This window comes from Acromyrmex echinatior, chromosome 3 (genome assembly GCF_024713525.1).
Source record: "Acromyrmex echinatior isolate Ae372 chromosome 3, ASM2471352v2, whole genome shotgun sequence".
Lineage (NCBI taxonomy): Eukaryota > Metazoa > Arthropoda > Insecta > Hymenoptera > Formicidae > Acromyrmex > Acromyrmex echinatior.
Window position 1 is genome coordinate 15,732,624 of NC_141854.1, and position 20,493 is coordinate 15,753,116.

Sequence of the window (20,493 nt, forward strand, 5' to 3'; positions counted from 1 at the left end):
GTGGTTAATTCAACTGAATTATAGATGGTAAAAATATCCAATGCTAAATATTATCAATGCAAGTTGTAGGTAACCCTAATCGACCGATTGTGAGTAAATAGCGGTCGCACATCGGGAGTGCGAAAAAAAAAAAATACGTCATATAATTTAATAATTCTAGTTGCGAAAACTCACAACGTGCTATAACTCTTCGCGATCTGCTGCGTACATTAGCCGGAGAAAAACTGTGTTTGCTTACATGCAGCATAAACATCCGGGGCGCGGAACGTTCCGGGGGTGAAAGGAGACCAGGGGCGGTCGTGTATTTTATGTGCGACGACGTAGAGACAGTTAAGGCGAAGAAAAAGGCACGCACGCGGCCAGGACTGTAGTACAATTTTCCGTCGCGCAAGTAAGCCGCTTACGAAAAGCGGGCTCGAGTCGCCGTTTCTCATGTTACCTGGCGCGAGTTATGGCAGCGTATGTGTGCGCGTCCGACGTACATACACTGGCGAACGAGTCGCGCCTCGCCGGCAAAGAAAAACGTTTCGAGCACGATCGTTTGTTTTCACCGAGATTCCGCGAGTTCGCTGAGAACCGCTGAATATAATGCAACGGGAAAGCTCCGCGAAGTCTCGCGCTATCACCGAGTGTCAAATACGATAATTACGTACTTAAAATGTCACATGTACTTTCGTAAATTCGCACGTATACCAGAATCTCTTTATGAGAACCAATTAATATATACGTATTTAATAGTATTAAATTTCGAAATCAAATGATATTAATCATCAATGTTAACTCAAGGTATATTCTTAATTTTAACAGAGCAGATCCTATTTAAAAACAAAATCCTTTCCTTTAAAAAAGTTTAGTAGGAGAATCTCATGAAAAAGTATTCTGTTTATTATTCTAAAGAATAAAAATTAAAAAATCACCAAAAAACAAAACAGTTAAATAGTAAACATATCTCTCGCCGCGACGCTATAACATGAAATGTCGTAAAGAAACTCTGTATCTACAGTTAGAAAATGAATACACTTTTTATTGTACTAATAAAAAAAAATTATTGTTCCATTGCTTTCTTCTAGATATTTAGCAACTTTTATCTAATCGTTAACAAATTTACGTCATGATAGATGAAAAATAAAAGCGCGTGATTACAAATAATCCGATAAATTTCACTGAAATCAACAGCTTTTAGAATCAACACATAGAATATGTTTAAAAACTAGAAAGCAGATTTGAAAAAATGTTACGAATAAGTTTATACGTGAAATATATAATAAATTGTCACATTCATAAAAAAGATGTGTCAATTCAGCTTTAACCTTTATTCAAGCAGATTCTTTTTTTCATAAATCTATTCGATTTATTTTATTCGTTCGCTTTACATGTGTGTGACGTCTGAAATATTTCAATTTTCATTTACAGACAATCTTTATTAATCTGGAATTTTATATTCATAATTTTAATACATCATTTAATGAACGAATCACACAGTTTACTTACAGTTCTCATACATTAGTATATTTTTCATGATTATTTCATATATTTTTGTTACATATGAAAGAGGAAAATCTATATTCTATTTTATAAGTTAATAGATATTGTCTTTAAATCGGATTTCAAAAAATGAAATTTAAAAAAAGATATATATATATATAACGTTGAATATTAATACAATAATATATATATATACAATATTATATTTAGAAAAAAAGATTTATATATGTCAGTTCGTTAGTAAAAAAATATGGCACATAAAACTATACATTTAACATTAACATCATAGCATTAAATTACTCGGGCAAAAATTACTTCGCCGAAGAAAATATATCGTTCAAATAAGAGTTAATGTGTCACTGTTGAATCAGATCGCGCGTGTTGTTGATACAGAACGAATCGTTGGCAAAATTCGTCGCGACGCCGACGAAAAATTTTGATCGGAAAAAACGAGAGGCTTAGTTTTATCAATAATTATTACGCAGAGCTGGCAGCCACAACTAACGTTCAGATATTTCTCTTTCTCTCGTGACTTCTCTCGCGTGCTCGAGAGCCTCTGTCTCTTTCTCTCTCATTCTTTTTCTTTCTCTTTCTCTCATTCTGCCGATCGAATCGATATACGTGCACGAATGCGGCTTCGAGCTTCGTCCACTTCTTCTTTCACGTGACTACCGCAGGAAAGAAGGCCGACCGAATCAATATCTCACACAGACATTTCGTCCTCGTCCTCGTCGTTGTCTCTATGAGCTCCTCGTACCCTCCGAAGGTCGTTCTCATTGTCTGACAATGACTCGAAATCCGACGGTGCAAAACAAATCTATGAATCTCTAATTAATCTGTCTTTTTATACCGTACTTCGACCGACGCAAAACATTCGCGTATCTATCGCATGCATGTGAGAGCACGTGCACCGAATGTGAGCGCGCAGGAAGCACGCATGCACGTATTAAGTTATATGGAACCTTAATAAGAATTTCACATAACTATTTGACACTTTAATCAATTTCAAGTATCATTAAAAATTACAGCAAGCTCGAAACATTGCATGAAAATTGAATTAGAACATTGACGATTCATGAGAGATGGCATATCATCATGCTAAACAACCTTGGAATGTTTCCATTTCTATTCTATTTCTGTTTTTTGATAAATATTTAATGCCCTCTTGTTTTACAACTTTCAAAGTCTAATAACCCAAAATTTTATACACACACATAAAAAGTCTAATAGAAAGAAGAACTCTAAATCTACCAAAATTAATTAAAATAAGATGTTATGAATATTATATGATTTACACGTTTAATCTTTCAAAACAGTTTAAATTTTAATATTGAACATATCGGAAAATTAATTAAGAATTCAATAAATTTATCAACCATTATTTAATTCTCTTCCTAATATAAGAGTATATTTGTATTATACGTACACACGCATAGCATTTTCATAAAGTGCAAAATAAAAATTAAAAAGAAAATAGGTCTCGTTTCAATTTGAAAATAGCCACATGCCGGATATTAACCAGAGATGTGGTTTTCGTATTGCGAGCTTTTACTTGGTTGGGCGGTTCATTTATAACATTACCATTATAATGCACCGGTTGGATACGTGATTGCGGTCGATTGGACAAATTCGTCGACGATATACCAAGCGAGAACCAACGATTCGATCGACAGAGGATCAGCGCATACATGAGAACGAGAGAGAAAGTTACATAAATAGAGACACACACACAACGCCGGAGATGAGAGAGAAAAAAAGAGAAGAGGACAAAGAGTGGTGAGGTAGAAAAAATGATTTTTAACATTTCCGATAGATTGCACCTGATTACCCGGATCGTACGAGCGGGCACATGCAATTCTGCACGCGGATAGCCGTGTGCGTGTATGCATGAGCACGCTCGTTCATTCGATAGGGCTCCCTTTGTGCGCGAGACCGAGAGTAAAGTAAAAAAAAAGGAGGCGAAATTAACGGAATGAAACAATGGGAACGACCGGGCTTAAGGGTTGCTGCCAGCTGTGTAATGGAATTAGGTCCGATTAAATTAGCTAAAAGGATTTTAGGTATGTACCGAAGGAGCAAACTACGTTTTCGATATTATCGTATTTCTTTCTCGTGCTCGCGAATACAACCGGTACTCTATTCGCCACTACCCTTTTTCTCTGTCTCCCTCTTAATGCAACTCCAATAACTGCTACGTATATACCTCACATTCATATAGGTTTCTAAGTGGAGAGTCTAAATGTTTTTTCCATCTCATAAAAGGGAGGAGGATGATACTTTACATGTTCAAATTTTGAAAGTTAATCATTTTTTGAAATATGAAATCGCTTTACCTGAAAAAACAGCGAAAAAAAATTTAGTAATAGATATATAAGTTTATTTATTTACATTTTGTTCTATGGTTATCAACTTCAATAATTTATTAAATGAACTAATGGAAACAATCAAATTAATAAGTTAATAATTCTTAAAATTCTTTAATGCAGATACACACCATCGAAATAACTTTAATTAATGATTTTATTTTAAAGAAGACTGTAAAAGAGAAAAAGAAATATAGATAGATAAATAAATATCGAAATTTATTAAACACTGTAGAACTGTATCCTCTTAAACGTTGAAAACATACTTAAAAAATAAAAATATGTAAAATATTAAGAGCAAAATAAAGCTAATGAAAAACTAACAAAAATAAAAATCATAAAAAATAACGATAGCAAAAGACTGAAACATGATACAAACTAAATGGATAAAAATAATCAAAATGTAAACTGTAACACAAACATCAAATATCTAAAATTATATTATCTCTTTAAATCTGAATCAGTGGATAATCACTGATATCCAGTGCCAAGTATGCCACTGGTAATCGGTGAATTAAATATGAGATCTCTAACCTAGCTAATCTTTATTATGATCTAACTAATCTTGTTTTAATACTTAAATTCTATGAATACGGTATTGGAAGATTGAAATTAATGTGAAAATGTCAGTAATTTAGTTAAATAATGCTTAAACATTCTTCCTTTTTTAGTTTAACCTCACTAATTACCACTGCTAAGTATGCCACTGGGTAATTAGTGACTATCCACTGATTCAGATTTAGAGAGATACATGCGTGCGTAACCATAATGTATCCAAAAATGTATACTGATATGGCAAATCCAAGTAATAAATTTAAACTTAATAAATAATTCTAAAGTCACCCAGAGAGATGGCACAAACGAATGTTATACATTATATTATTCCAAATTCCACGGCGCAAATGTATACAGAAGGTATCGTTTAAAAACTCAGTGCGGCACAAGAGTAATGACATAATGTCTCCAGGAGAGTTCTTGTATAACACGAAGTCTTAAGGAAAAAGACAAAGAGAGAGAATCGCAGGAAACATCCAACGAAAGAGGTCCAACCAGGAAGCTTTCCCGCAAAGCAACGGAGATCTGAGTAAACATGATATCGCGCATACGATAGTAAGTGGATCTTTCTGAAAGGGTTTAAAATTCATGCAAGAGTGTGGTCGTAAAAATAAGACACGGCCGTGCTCGCCGCGTACACTACTGAAAGCGCCGCCGGCAAAAATTCCTATGCGTCAATGTGCTATTTTCCGCTTAAGACTTTTTGCGCGCACGTCCGTTCTTTGATACGTTCAGAGAATCCCGAGAACGGAATCCGCGAAGCGAGCACCGCCGCCTTCTCACGGATAGAGAAAACTTTTCCGCTCTTCTGCATCAGCATGCTGCCGGGGAAATTGCGGAGGAAGACCGGAAACACATCGCTCTCGCCCACAGTCGGAGCGCAGCAGCCGAAATTTCGTTCATTAAGGAAGTTACCGGCCGCACAAAGTAACGCGTGAGCGCGAGAAATAATTGACATTCGGCCGCTGTATCGTGCTTGAATAATAACCGGCTGGCTATGCGAGCTCGCAGGATGCAATTTGTTTTCTAACAAGCACCGCTCGCCTGCCCGACTTCGGATTACGCGAATCACTATTTCATCACGGACGCAATTAGAGGCCATTTCGGAGTCACGCGCTGTTTAATCGGCATTTCGGCATTTCGGCAGTTTTTTGTTACTTGAAAGAGAAAAAAAAATCGACAGACTTCAGATTTGATATTTCCTTGAGCACCGGAGATAGATGCGAGATCCTTCTTATCGGTATTAGTTGCAAAGTTACGTCATGCTGAAAATGGAGGCGTCGACGCGACTAATAGTTCTCTATTAAATATTCACCGTAACGAAAAATCGATTCCAAATTCGTCACGGAATTCATAATCGAAATTTGATCCGCTAAAAGTAGGACGTACTCAAAATAAAACTGTGACCTACAAAAGATATGGGAAATCGTTAATTAATCGAAATTACTTATACAAGTAAATCATTAAGTTAACGATTTCGAATTAGTCTAACGCTTCGGTTGTTAACTCCATTTTTTATACGTCTATTAGTGTAAGTAAATACGACGCAGTGACGCGAAAACAATGCAAAGCTACATGTGAAACAAACGAAGAATTAAACACCTGAAATTTATACCAACGTAAGCCGCGTTATATATATCATACGTCATTATATATAGAGTGCTGCAGTTTTGTTTCGCTAAAAAGTAAGCAACTTAATAGAGCAAGGAATATTACGTATGAGCAAACCATGTACATCATTTGCATTTCTGTATTTACATTCGCGAGCGCGAGTCAATGAGATAATTCATGCGGGGAATCCTTTAAATTGCGATGCCGGCATTACGCGTATTTCGCGGGCTTGCCGTTAAATGGAGAGAAAGCAAAATTCGGCGAGAATATAAAGGTACGTCTCACGACGTCCGATTTTATCCTTCCTTGGGAAACGTGGGCAGTGAGGAAATATTTGCGCTAAAGCGAAAGCGCCATACGCATAAAGCCGAGGCATTATCAACTGAATGGAAAACAATGGAGAGATATCGATCGCCGATTCGCCGCGGTATGCATCCATTCGGATAAGGTTCGTCGTCGTCGTTGCGACGCCCGGTTTTACGTTCACGCCAGTTCACACTTTCGACGCATTTAAGTTTTCCTATGAGCTAACAAGTTACCACACATCTGCCAAGAATCCGCACTGACGAAATATAGTTCGCGAAATATCCGCTGGTCGGGAAATTATTACTGCGCTTCGCGCTCACCGCTTTGAGATTTAAACGCGTCATAACTCTTTAATCCAATACAACTTTATACGGATGTAACCATTGCTCGACCATTATTGAAGCTTATGATAATATGATTTATAAAATAATATGAACAACAGATGACAACTGTGTGAATTATGAAAATAAGATTTTCCAACAAATTAAAAGTTTATCCCTAACGAAAAAATAAGTATCGTTTGATACTTATTTTTTCTTTAGTAATTCGGAATTTGATTTCAAATTAATCTCTGTTAAAATATGTATTAATATTGAGATATATGTGTATATGTGCTTTATATTAATACTACTAAAATTCTTGATTTAACACAAAATATACACGTGTAATCGAAATTTTTATCTATAAAAATTTATGTATAAAAATTTACATCTATAAAAATTTTTTGTCTTCCATTTTTACACTGATTTTATATTCACAAAGAAATTTGCAGAAATTAATTCGATGCTCTACTTAAAAAATATCGAAAAAGAAAAAGTACGTGAAAACGGCGTAATGTGTAGATCTTCTTCTCTAATCAAGATAAATATAACGGTAAGCATAATTCTAACTATTCTCATACGTTCTAATCTAATTTTAAGAGAGTGCGAATAATACAGCCGTAAAGAGGAAGCCGACCGCAAAAAAATTTCGCATTGCGTGTACGGACAAAATCAAGAAAAAAAATATTCGACGTTCAGCAAATTTTCATTAAAAGAAAGATCATACGTTATCGCACATCGTATCATGTCGCCACGCAGTATCATTTTCAGCAAGCCTGCAACATTTCAATGCGTGTTCGTACGTAGTCTCGCATGAAAATGGCTGCGTGCAATTATACGAAAAATACTTTTCATACCAACGAGCTTCCGTGTTATCGAGTTAAAAGCATACCGTATCTAGCATCAAGAATGGCATATCAACATTTTTTATGAGCACTCGATTAAAAAATAATGCATCTATATGTGAAAAATTACTCCAACAAATCACTTTATTAATTTTACTAAAAGTTAATGGAGTTTTTATTAGAATCATCAAAACTTAAACAAAATGTAAAAAATAAAACAGTTAAATTTGCTCTTTCGCGAATAATATATTTTATAGGACGTTCTATTTTTAATGGAAATAGTCGTACATGTTTTTTAATTTGATATTGTACAAAAAAGTTTCAGGTAAAAGTTTTAAGTTCAAGGAAATATCATTGGTTTAACTTCAGGATTAAATGTCAAAGCTATATAAAAACCATTTAAATGTAATACTTTTCCTTTTTTTAAAAAGGAATTTGTAAGATCATAGGATAAAAGACGTTTAATAAAAGAGGATTTGTCGCAAAAAATTGTTAATTTTATATATATTTTATACTTTATTCTGATACATCTTGATATTATATACGAAATAAATATCTTGCAAAATTTTTTTTCTCAATGATCTTATCTTAACACTTTCATGTACAAAATGATAAGTTAAATAAAGATAACATAAAATTGCTTGATAAAAACATCATTTTCAATATGCTACAAGTACTTTTTTGCAAACAAGACTAGGTCGTTGTAGGACTTATTTTTTTTACACCGATTGATTTACCTAATTATTCTATTTACATAAAAGTACTAAGATAAAAATCATTGCAAAATGAATATTTTACAAGTTTCATTTTACATATTTCAAATTTAATGTCAAGATATACAAGATATCTTATTTTAAAAAATGATCATAATCTTCATCCAAGATCAAATCCAATAACACTCTTTGAAATTCTTTATCTGAAAATTTTTATCTGAAATATTATTTGGTACTAATAAAATAATATTTTGGTACTAATAAGTTTAGGAAACATTATGTTGTTTCTATTACATGATCAGACACGCTGTATACGTACACAAATAAATATATACATTAGCTAATTGTAAACAGAATCTTGGTTTTAATTAATAAATGTATGCTAAACGCATACATGGAAAGGCAGTCACAATTCTGAACAAAATTTACTAATGTTTTTTTACTGATTCAGGGGGATATAAGCATTCATAAAATTAATAATAAAATTAATAAATGTAAGTAGTAATTCAATAAATTTGCAATTTATTAAATGAAATTCTGACTAAATACATTTATAAAAATTAATGTAATTAATGTTATAAAAATATCTAAAATACTCTGAGAATTATTCTTCTATTCATATTTTCCTTTCAATATTGTCTTCGCTATCTAATATTAACATATTTTACAAGATTATATAAGATATCAATATATGCTTTGCTTGGTATATATATATATATATATATATATATATATATATATATAGAGAGAGAGAGAGAGAGAGCAAAGTTTCCGCAGTTTAAAATATTTATCATTCGACCGTATAAAAAAAATATCCACGGAAACGATCGAGTAGCCGAATTTCTTCTGTGAATCATGCGGTAAATCGGTGGATAGCGTGCAATTAGAACGCGAAATTGGTCGCGTGTAAGAGAGCGAGGGGTTAAAAAGCCGCTCAAAAGCAATTTGACGTAGCGTGGTAGATGCATTGGGTCGCTTTGAAGCCATAAATTCGCGAGGGATAGTGCAATTGCGGGTGTGACGGGGGTGTTCGCGTTGTCCAATCGGACGTTGCGCTCTGGCTGCTCGTTCATGCGTTTCAACGCTTGCAAATCATTCATTCCGACTCATTGTCGGCAAGTTGGCTGTGCTACACGCACGTTGTCACACCACACAAAATGCATATAATGCTCTCTCGCTCTACCTCTCCTTCTCTTCCCTCTATTTCTCTCCCTTCCTCTACCCCTCCCCCTCCCCCTCCTCCCCTCTCCCTCTTTCGCTCGTTCGTTCTCTCGCTCGCTCTACGCCATGAAATTCCTCGGAACAGAACGCAGCGGGGAGGCCATGCCCTTGAATATTTATCGTTCCCGCGGGATCGAATTCTGCGTCGACGAGAGCCCGCCGTCGAGCCGCACGAATTGGCGCGAAAACGCGGTCATTACGACGCAACCAAGCCACGAATCGACAAACAAGATCATTATTGAGACGCGCTCCGGAAAAAAATTAAAGTCAAAAATTAAGTCAAGATAAAGAGAAAAAGAAAATATCCCGAAAGATTACGCATCGATAAAATTCGGTGTTGTTTCAGTAATCGCGTCAGATTGTTTATTTAAACTATATATAGCTACGAAGAGAATAGCTCTCAGGTATGTTCAATTATCCATTTGCTTCCACTTACATTAATTATTAATGAATTACTTCATCTACTAATGATATTGAATATGCAATAAGCTAATCAAACAGCTATGATTCGCGTATAACTACAAATCGCAATATGTAATTAATTCAGGATACACGCAACAAAGTATGTTTACTATTTTTATTATATGCATTCTCGAATCTCATTCAGTTTAAAAGCTTGCTAAATTATTTTGGAGTACGCATGCTCCTTTTAACTCCGTTGTAAAGCTTCATTAGCGATCGATCCATCATTCGAGCAAAATGGAACAGAGTTTCCAGCGACCTTTGTTATTCTAAAGCGGACGTGTGATTACACAACTTTCCACTTTTTTACTAATGAAAAGGTGAAAAGTGAAAATTTTACGCACGGATATGCTCGGAGCTGTCACCGTACAGCTTTTATTTTCAGCGGGAAGCCATGAAGATTCGATTACGTGAGATTCACGTGAGATTTGAAACGATGAAAAACGCAAAGAGGGAAAGAGTTCACTGACAATTGCACGATCGAGTCTCTCTCCCGCATCGAGTGTAATCGCGAGATATATCGGACACGAATATAACGGATACGTCAAATAACGGTCTCCCTTTGCGACACGCCGCATGCTGGCGTCGTATCGGCTATGAACTCCCGATCCTTCACGAATCGCAAGGAAGGGAAGGTTAACAGGCCACGACAAGAGGAGAGACGAACAGAGACGAACAGAGACGAAAAGAAAGAGCGGGAAGGGGTGAAAGAAGGGAGAGAGGCAGTCTCAAGCGAGACTGCGAGCTGCGAGTTCATTCGAGCATCTAAAAAAGGGGAACGCAAGAACGCCCGTGGATTTACGTTGATGTATCGCCCGAGGTGAGCGAGAAAAGGAGAGAGAATAAAACGAGAGGAGAGAGGCGAAGCAGGGGCAGGAGGGAGAAATATTTGTAGATTATGCTGGCGGGTCAACGCCACCCGCCTGTTCTTCGCGAGAACGTAGCCTGTCATGGGACTAAAATTAAAACGAGGCACACCCTGATACCGGCATGCGTGCCCCTAGAAATGCCTAAAATATTTCATATCGATATTATCAATGTTATTTGACATCAAAAGTGTGTCATCATTCCAAATACTAAACTGACAATAATACTTTAAGCCCACTAAATGATACCCAGAAATATCTGCAAACGCGATAAATCGATATGGATCGTAACTTTTTTTAACGTTATACACTTTCATATTAAAATTAATCGCAAACTCATTGAATCATACAGACTTAGAAAAAAAATTTCTTTTACTATCAACAAATCTACATTAACGCTGCAAAACAGTGTACTTCTGAGTAAACTTCCAATTAAGTTTAAGCGCCCTTCAATTCCGATATCAACTCTAAAAACTTGATTAATCTCAAGTAATCTTGAAGTTATATTTAAGAAAATGAAACACGATAATATTCGTGAGAAAAACTTGAAAAACTTGTGTCCTTTTAATTTCACCAAGATGGGCCGTTTGTGAAACGAGTCGGTGATAGTAAATTGCAACAGGTATAACAATCTTATTTGCATGAGGATCTTTAAAAATACATTTTAACCGAGATAGTAGATCTAGACGGCGCAAAACCGTATGCACCTTACGGAATACATTGTCGAGAGTTTACGGTTAAGATGCCACGGAGGTGATGCTCCATGTTTGCGAGCTTACTCACGCTGCTAACGTCGGCGCCGCTTTTGCTCCGTTCCTGCTTTGTGCGCTTTCAGGCGCGACAACCCGCGTTACTCAACTTACTTACGCGAGCGACCCTCGAATTATGTCGTCCTCGAGTATGCACGCGTCATCTTTTTGTGTCTCCCTACCTCACTGATCTTCTCCCACTAAAGATTAAACCGGTATACAGAATAGCGAACAATCGGGACAATCGGCAGTATTCTGCGAAATCAGCAATCGGTTATATCGCTCCGACGAACTTTTCTCAATTAAAATTAGATTACAAAGGCTACTTATCGGTCTTCGCAATTTAATTAGCTAAATCGAATTTCCGTCATGGCAAATTCCACTTGTAATTAACCGAGACACAAGGTTTTGTAATAAATTTTCACCCTTCCGGCTTAATTTGCCGACTTTTAATTCTTTATATTGTATTAATTAAATACTTAGTGAAACATAAATTTTTATCAAAACAAAATCGACACACAATTTATCAGAAAACGCTTTTACACTTCGATTGTCGCATTATACAATCTATGATTTTCTCGCGTATGTCTTTTTCCTTGAATGAAAAAAAATCAATCAAACAATCAAACGTTTTTCTAGAATGAAAGTTATTGACAAAATGGAAAATCCGCTGAGTGCTTTTTCGAATTCGATCGATATATAATAATCATTGACTGACTCACAATGTTATCCAAACTGAATTAACATACTATTGATAATTCGTGAAGTCATTTTTGGAATTTCTTATTATGGAATATCTTTCAATTAAACATTATGTTCTCTTCGAACAGAATTTACATTTATTTCATCTTTATAGAAGCATGACGAATTATTATTAATAATGCATCAATTTGCACATGAAATATCATTTCCAGAAAGGATATTATTTAATGTTATAAAAATAAATGATATTTTAAAGTTGAATATACACGAATAGTTAAAAGTAAAAAAGTAGTAAGACTCTCTGGTATTTCCTACTCATTTTTACGTTTTAATATCCCTGTGATGATAATAAAGCCTCACAATAAAACTAACAACATTTTGTACGCTATTTTATTTAAATTAAATTTTATTTCTATATTCGCACGTATATTTTGCATTCTATATTTGGCATTATTAAAAGAACAAAAGATAAAAATGAAAGTTAAAAATAATTAATAAAGGTAATATTTACAAAAATTTAAAATTATATTAGTACAATTATATTAATAACACACTTTATATGTGTTTAATTTTTTTACTAATATACACGCGCGCTTTAAATTACAATTTAAGTTACAAACACTAATCACAATACAACTTATTTTAGTGCGTGCTCCGTTAAAAATAAAATGAGTTAAAAGAAACAGCGAATATTTTACCCCGCTCATTGCATATCTAGATTTAATTATTTCGCTAAAATACTATATTCTAATTGTCATCTTAATTAAAAATTTATCTTAATACTACATTACTTTGAAACGTTCAACAATATTTGTATACGAAACAAAAATAAATCGTACCTTTCACAATCCATTTAGAAAATACATGACTACCCAAACATTGTAAATATTTTATATAATTTTTTATAATCTAGCGTAAGCTAACTGATTTGAACCGTTATGAACACATATTGCAAAAGTCGAGATATAATATTTTTTCCTATCAGTTATTCTTTTCACTCATTATAAAATTTAAAAAATATATAAAAAATTTGCAACGCTTTCTTAAATATAATTAACAAATTTTTATTTAATAAAATTTAAAGAAAAACTAAAGTTTAAAAATTAAAAATTGATACTCCAGTAATTTAATATCTTATCTTAAGTTAATAAATTCTTAGATTTCGCAACTTTTCCCAATTTTCACCTGCTTTTACCCTGAGCACTTTTTAATTCTCTGACTTCTCTTGAGTTTCTCTTTTTATTGCTTACAATCCTGATAAACTAACATAATTTTTCACTTTTACACAAATTCACAAAATTAGAAGAATAAATCGTCATATATTTCACGAAAAGGAAATATGAGAACAATATTTTCTATGTAGCTCTTTCGCATTTCGATTAGCCGAAAACTGAAAGATCATCACAAATCTCAAGGCAGTGGGCATTTTGCCTGGGACAGTTTCGCACGCATTACGTCAGAACCCATAAAATAAATGGCTTCCGCGCCTATAATCTCTCTTACACATCTACATACGGTCGCCGACGATGATGTCACAGGATAATTCGCCATGATGACGTCGCGAAAAAGAAAAGTACACAAGAGCATTCGCTAATTCGTCGTATAGCACTGGGCGTTGTTTATGGGTGTAACCGGTAAATTTCAACTGACATATTCGACAAAACGTATTATGAAATTGCATTCTGACCTTTGATCAAATCTCGGAAGAACGAGTTGTAAACGCAAGTGCCCACGTCAGATTGTTTCACACAGGTTTCACTGTATTTCCCGGCTGACGTAAACTTCCGGTGCGCAGCTACCTCCGTATAACGTATATTGAGAACGCCCGAATGGGAGGTAGGAAATTAAAGTCACGAAGGTGAATAAAAAAGAGGAATGTAACAAATTAACATTTATGACATGCGGGTTTAATTATAATTATTAAAATTTAAGTTGTTTGTCTCGTGCCGTGTGTGCTAGTTTAATCCCTTAAAAGCATATTAGATAATAAATATTTCATTTTCTTTAAACAGTTTTTGCGGCGTTTCATATCGTCAAAATAGATTACCGCAGAGTTATATAAATATCGATAATAATAAAATAGAATTCTATTCTAGATATTTTGATCGGGATTTAAATATAAATTAAATGAAACGATTAAAACCGTTTCTAAATCTGAGTAGTGTTAATATTCAAATCTTTGACACATAATTACATTTAATTATGTATAATTATGTATTTGCTATAAGTAATATTTGCGTATAATTATCACATTAAAATTAATATATATATAATCAATTTGTGTGTAAGTGTGCATGTGTATTTAAAAACCGAAATTAGTGACGTCTGTCAATCAAACGTAACGATAATGTCACTCACATCATTACGAGATTAAGATTTGTCACATCTGTCGTGCCTGCGGTTAACATTCTAGTAAAATCTCGCCTAAGTCTCATTGTGAAAAACGTATCGATTACACAGGTATCGTTGTAAAGACCTTCGGGTGTCGAGCCTTCAGATAGGTAGGTGCGACTTCCTACGGGTGCTGTAAACACGTCGAAAATCACCGGCTAAACGCCGGCGCTAGAAAAAGAGTCCCACCGTGCGCTCGGCAGGGAGGAGAGGAGCGTGGAAGGCCTCTCAATAGGATGAAAGACGGCGAGGTTGGAATGTCAGTCGGACACGCCCATTGGAAGGTACTGTAATTTGATGCGTTTGTGCGCGGATGCGCGTCACCACCGAAGCGACGCATTTACGCGCGGCTATGTCTGTATCTCTGTCTCTGTCTCTGTCTCTGTCTGTTTCTCCTCTTCCATCTCCTCCCTCTCTCTCTCTCTCTCTCTCCCCTCCTCCCGTCCCCCTTTCCCTCCGACATGAAAATTATTCATCTACGTTATGTCATGTAGAAAAAATATGCGCGGCCTGGATATACGGAAGAAACGCGATCCGATCGAAATCGATCGTACGTGTTGTAATTATTGCACGCTCGTTCGTAATCGCAAAATGAATAACGAACCTCGAGATTTCGAATAAGCGAGGAGATCAAGAATACCTATACATCGCCTTCCTTATAATTTCAACTTTTGCTCGCGTCTACGACCAGATTTATAAAAATATAAACGCGAAAGCTGGCAAGATTTAGGTTAAAATTGGCTTTAAATCCTCTCAATCTATCTTTAATCAATTGGCGAAATTGGCGGGCAATTAAGCGTAAATGAGAGAATAAATGATACCTGCGCATTATTAATAATTCTCGCAAATTAATATCGCGTAATGTGATCGCGATAATCACTCACTGTATAGAGACGTATCGGCAATCGCCGTTGTAATGATTCATTGACACAGTTAATTAATAATGAGGAAATAAAGAATTGTAATTCAGCTGATATTTATACGGCCATCAACTCGTAAAAATGTAATCTCACTAATAATGCAACAAGATGGACAATTGAATCCATCCAACGGAACATTCGAAAAAACATATTCTAAGAAAATAATCTTTTCAGAACAGGTGAATCCTTTGCGAAGAAAAGCCCGTAATTCGTTTGACAAAAAAATACGTAGTCGAGAAACAAGCAATCGTAACTCTACACTCTTCATCTACACTTGTTTTTATTTTTCTTTCCTCTCCTGTTTCAAGGCACAAGTACGTGCCGCTATAAATATAGTAAGTATGAAAAAGTGTAATAAAAGAATCTCTCGGCAACGAGGTTACGAAAGCTTTCGAGACGCTGCATCGAAACACAGCAACGTCACGATAAGACGTGATAAAGAAGACGCATACGTACTCTCGAACGCCAACCGTCGTCGTTCCCAACTGCGATTTAACGCGTGGTCGAACCTCACAATTTTCACAGCCGCGAAGAAGCCTCCGCTGGTATCTCCCTTCCACTACGCGTCGTTCAATCTCTCGACAGATTCGTAATTGCGCCGATGTATGGCCTCAACGTGTCGAACGCGCTCGAACGTTTTTCCGACGCGATAACCGACGAAACCGCGGAATCCGCTCGCACACGGAGAGACGCGAACCGCGAAAAGATGGAGGTTACGTGCGTTCCGGTGCACGCGCGCGCGCGCGCGCGAGCGTGAACAAATGAAGCGCGACGTCGAGTCGAGCGAGAGAGTGGCAATACGATCACAGGCACGAGGCAGTTGAACGTTTCGAAATGCGGCTATCGCGTCGTTGCCCGCGCGATAATTCAGTAACGATAACGATTAAAAGTGCCGGCGGTAAACGAGCGGCGACGAAAATTCAAGTCGGCCGTGCCACTCCGATTTCTCGACTCGACTGGACTGATTCTCGATTCCTCGCGCGCGCGCCGCGCTCTTGAGTGACCAACTTCAGAGCGGAACGTTCCATACGTCTCGATTTCACGCGTTCTCGAGATTACGTTACCGCGAATGCACCTCGTAATTTTAGACGCAATACGTTAATTTATTTTTAGATCACGTTTCCTTTCATCTACGTTTTTCTCATCTCCGTTTATTTGCGATTTATACTTGATTAATCGTGTTTGCCAATATATATATGTGATACCATAATGCAATGTTAAATATATAGATATATGTATACTATATATATTTAAACGAGTTGCGCATATCATCACCGACCAGTATTTGTACAGACGATCGCAAGAATGAGAACTAATTAGCATGAAACAAGAAACAACATTCGCGAAATATAATTCGATTTCATCTGTTTTAGATTCAAATGGATTATATTATATAAATACGTTTTCTTCCGTACGTATTCAAATATATGTATATACTTTACCGCTCATTACTCACTGTTTTTCTTAAATGAAAAAGAATGAATTGAAATCCTTTTTTTAGTCTCCTAGATATATATTAGGTTTAAATATAATGTTTGATAGCTCGAAATTTTTAATTCTAAAATATTGCTCCTTACTCTAAAAGTGACTCAAAAAGTCAAGTTTCCCGGAATAGGGGAAAAACTTGACAGAAAATTATTTATTCATCGAACAATATGAAAAAAATATATTCTTGACATAATCAAATGTCTTTTTTATCATTTCCGTTTCACATTCCTTAAAAAAATCAACCTTTTTACTTATGACGATTTCAACAATTTTTTATGAAGTCAAGTTAGTTCATTTTTTATAACTGATAAGCTACGCTTACTTAACTCATTTATAGTAATAATTCGGAAGTCGTTTTTTTAAATGTATTACTTTTAAAGTAAAGAAGCAATAAGTAAAGAGAATATGGTAGAATTAGAATCAAATTTGGAGTATCAGTGTAAGTGATCAAATTCACTAGAATATTTATAGTTTCACAAGTCAATATCTAGTAAATTAGTTTGCTTTTTAAATTTGTGTTAAGATACACAATCGAAGGCATAAAAAAGTAATATATATATATATATATATATATATATATATATATATATATATATATGCATCGAATGACTTTTTCTTCTTTGACATAATTTTTGTCTGTATTCAATAAATTAAATCTCTATGATTATAGATATCCGTATTGATAGTTTGACACACATGAAATCTAATTGCGCTATGAGTGTCAAACTGTCAATATGGAAATTGTCACCCCGATCGAATTTGCAAATATCTCGAGCACATTCTTTTGACGGCGTTTTCAATTGCAACGATGCAAATCACGGTGGATGCGATATTCAGCCTTCATAAAGTTATGCTTGATTAAATATGTATTCGATATGTGTATAAAAAGCGATTGCAATGCGTTTCCCACCTGCCATTTCACATTTGACTTTTAGATTTTAATTCGGAGTTCAACTTTATGCGGCATATAAATTTATATGAAAGTCGGAGTAAGGTAAATTACTCCCGATGCAGATTATCTCGATTAAAAAAGTGCACGTAATACCGCATGACTGTATACACAAAAATAACATGATAATTATTTCCCGTCGCGTCGTCCAACGATTCTTTGACCAGTTTAATTTCAGTATGCCTTAAAAAGCCGATAAGAACTGTTTTCCGCGACGTCTCCAAATAAAAAAAGAAAAAAGTAAGTATAAAGTTCTCGCTTCGACTAAACAGCTATATATACATATAAAACATCACGATACTTGTATTTTAAGATCCGTATTCTCATTAGCTGTGGACGCGTGACGCGGCGTGACGTCGGCGTTTACCGCATCGGGGAGACGCCGAGCTCTTGCGACACTTTCATAAACAAATATCGCGTATAATTTTTTTTCTCGCGATAACGCCGAGGCGCGCGACTCGCGACGAATTTTCAAGAAAACAACCGCGACGCGATAGAGGCGCATAGAGACGCGCTGTTCTCGAGCCGCGTGACGTCACCTCGACGGACACGCGTTATGTACATACGTATATGTATTACGCATACTAATCACGTAAAAATCTTCGATGTTATATAATGTATATATATATATATATATATATATATATATATATACACATTTCCGTCGCGGAAAACGTCATCCATCGCGAGACCTTACTCGAATCACCCCGCGGATCGCCCTAGGACGTCTTCAAAAATACTATCGAAATGCCTCCGAGTATCTCATTTCTTGTTAAATATTCAGTAACAATAAGAATAAAAAATACACGTTACAAGGAAACTCCTAAGGCTAATAAGAGTACAGCGCAGATTGTAGAGCGCAAAAATGTCTCTCCAATAAAACAACGTGATTACTTGTTCGAGAAAAAGTTGATAAAGAAGGATTGATAATAAGGATAAAAAAATGATACTCGGCGGGGTATTCGAATAGTACATTTTGAACGTAGCCCCACTCGTGTGTTTACGAACCGTACCTACAAGCGCGTCACACACACACACCGTTTGTTTCGCAACACGCACGCACACAGGATAGACGTACCACGCGCAAAGATAGACGTACGCACATGACAGGTGTGCCCGATAGGTAAACCACAGATAAGGGAACTTTGTATATGCATTACCTTGCTCCGGAACACGCGAAGGATTCAGACGCGATCCTCGCCGTGATGTCGGTCACCTTGACGCGAAGATGCTCGCGATGTTGCCCGTCGATAATGATTGCAGATTTTATCTCTCTTTCTCTCTCTCTCTCTCTCTCTCTCTCTCTCTCTCTTTCTCTCGCTCTCTCGTTGCGTTCTTCTCCTCGGAATCGCCTCCTAGATGCCACCAAAACACAAGGTTGAAACTTCCGCCGGACACTTACGATTCTATGTCAAACACCACTGTGCTCCGGAAAAAATATCCTCGGCTCTCACTTTATACTGTAGAATCTCGATGTATGTGATTTTCGCGGAGACACGATCCGCGCACGCACGGACGACGATCGTACGGTATCCGTGCGAGTTTATCGCGAATGGAGAAAAAAACGACCGCTCTCGCTCTCTCTCTCTCTCTCTCTCTCTATCTCTCTCTCACGTTAGCCTAAGCTTTGCTGATCCGTCGCTGCACCAATGTTCCAACTCATAATCAGCTTTCCCCGATCACACGAGCTCCGTGTTTTTTTTTTCCTCGGATTCGCGCGCGCTGCCGCTTTCTCTCACTTGCTCTTTCCTTCCGCGCTTCTCACGCCGTCCCTTTCTCTCTTTCGGCTTCTTCCTTCCCTCTGCTTTCTCTACTCCGCACGCGCGATGCGTTTTTGATGTTTCCTGACGATTCGGAAATGTCAAACGTCAGTGCGAGCCGTTGACTACGAAGCACGCGCGACCTGGACAAAAGTTGCAGCAATACGGCAACAGCGACGACGGCGACGGCGACGTGGGTGACGACGAGGACGACGACGGCGACGACGGCGACGTACTACGTGTCGCGACGATGACGACGACGGCAATAGTAGCAGCGGCGACGGCAGCAACTGCGGCGGCGGCAGCGGCGGCGGCGGCGGCGGCGGCGGCAGCGGCGGCGGCGGCGGCGGCGGCGGCGGCGGCGGCGGCGGCGGCGGCGACGGCGGCGGCGGCGGGGGGGGCGGTGGCTACGGCAATGGCGACGTACGTCGGAGGCGACGGCAGACACAACGACGTTGTTGATACGAACTGGCGCTGAACGGAAACGGGTGTAATATTATAATGTAGCTGACGGAAGCCTCGATGCGATTTTTTGAGAGAGGGTGAAGAGGTAAGGCGAGCGATGCTGGTTAGGCGACGGGATTGCGACTGCTTACTGCTTGCTTGCTAGCCGCTAGCGGGGGCCTGGCGCGACAGCAACTGCCCGACGGCAGCGCCCCTCTCTCCCCCTTCTCCCATTCCAGCGAGCCCCTCTACCGCCCGTTGCGCGTATTCCCCTTTCCGCCCCCTCGCCTTGCCAGTCGCCTCCCGCAGCCCGCTCGCTAGCTCACCGGTTCGTCTCGCCCGC

The 20,493-nt window shown here is 37.2% G+C and overlaps 1 protein-coding gene across 10 annotated transcripts in view; it reads right to left on the minus strand.

Moving 5' to 3' along the window:
- Window positions 1–20,027, minus strand: part of LOC105149425 (uncharacterized) — a 375,771-nt gene extending 355,744 nt beyond the window's left edge. For 5 of the 10 annotated variants that reach the window (XM_087404723.1, XM_087404728.1, XM_087404727.1 and 2 more), the window contains exon 1: window positions 19,107–20,022. The gene's annotated coding sequence lies outside the window, so the exon portion shown is untranslated. Of the gene's footprint in view, window positions 1–19,106 lie in introns of all 10 variants that reach the window. The other 5 variants (XM_087404726.1, XM_087404721.1, XM_087404720.1 and 2 more) reach the window with 5 other exon arrangements.
- Window positions 20,028–20,493: the final 466 nt, after the last annotated feature.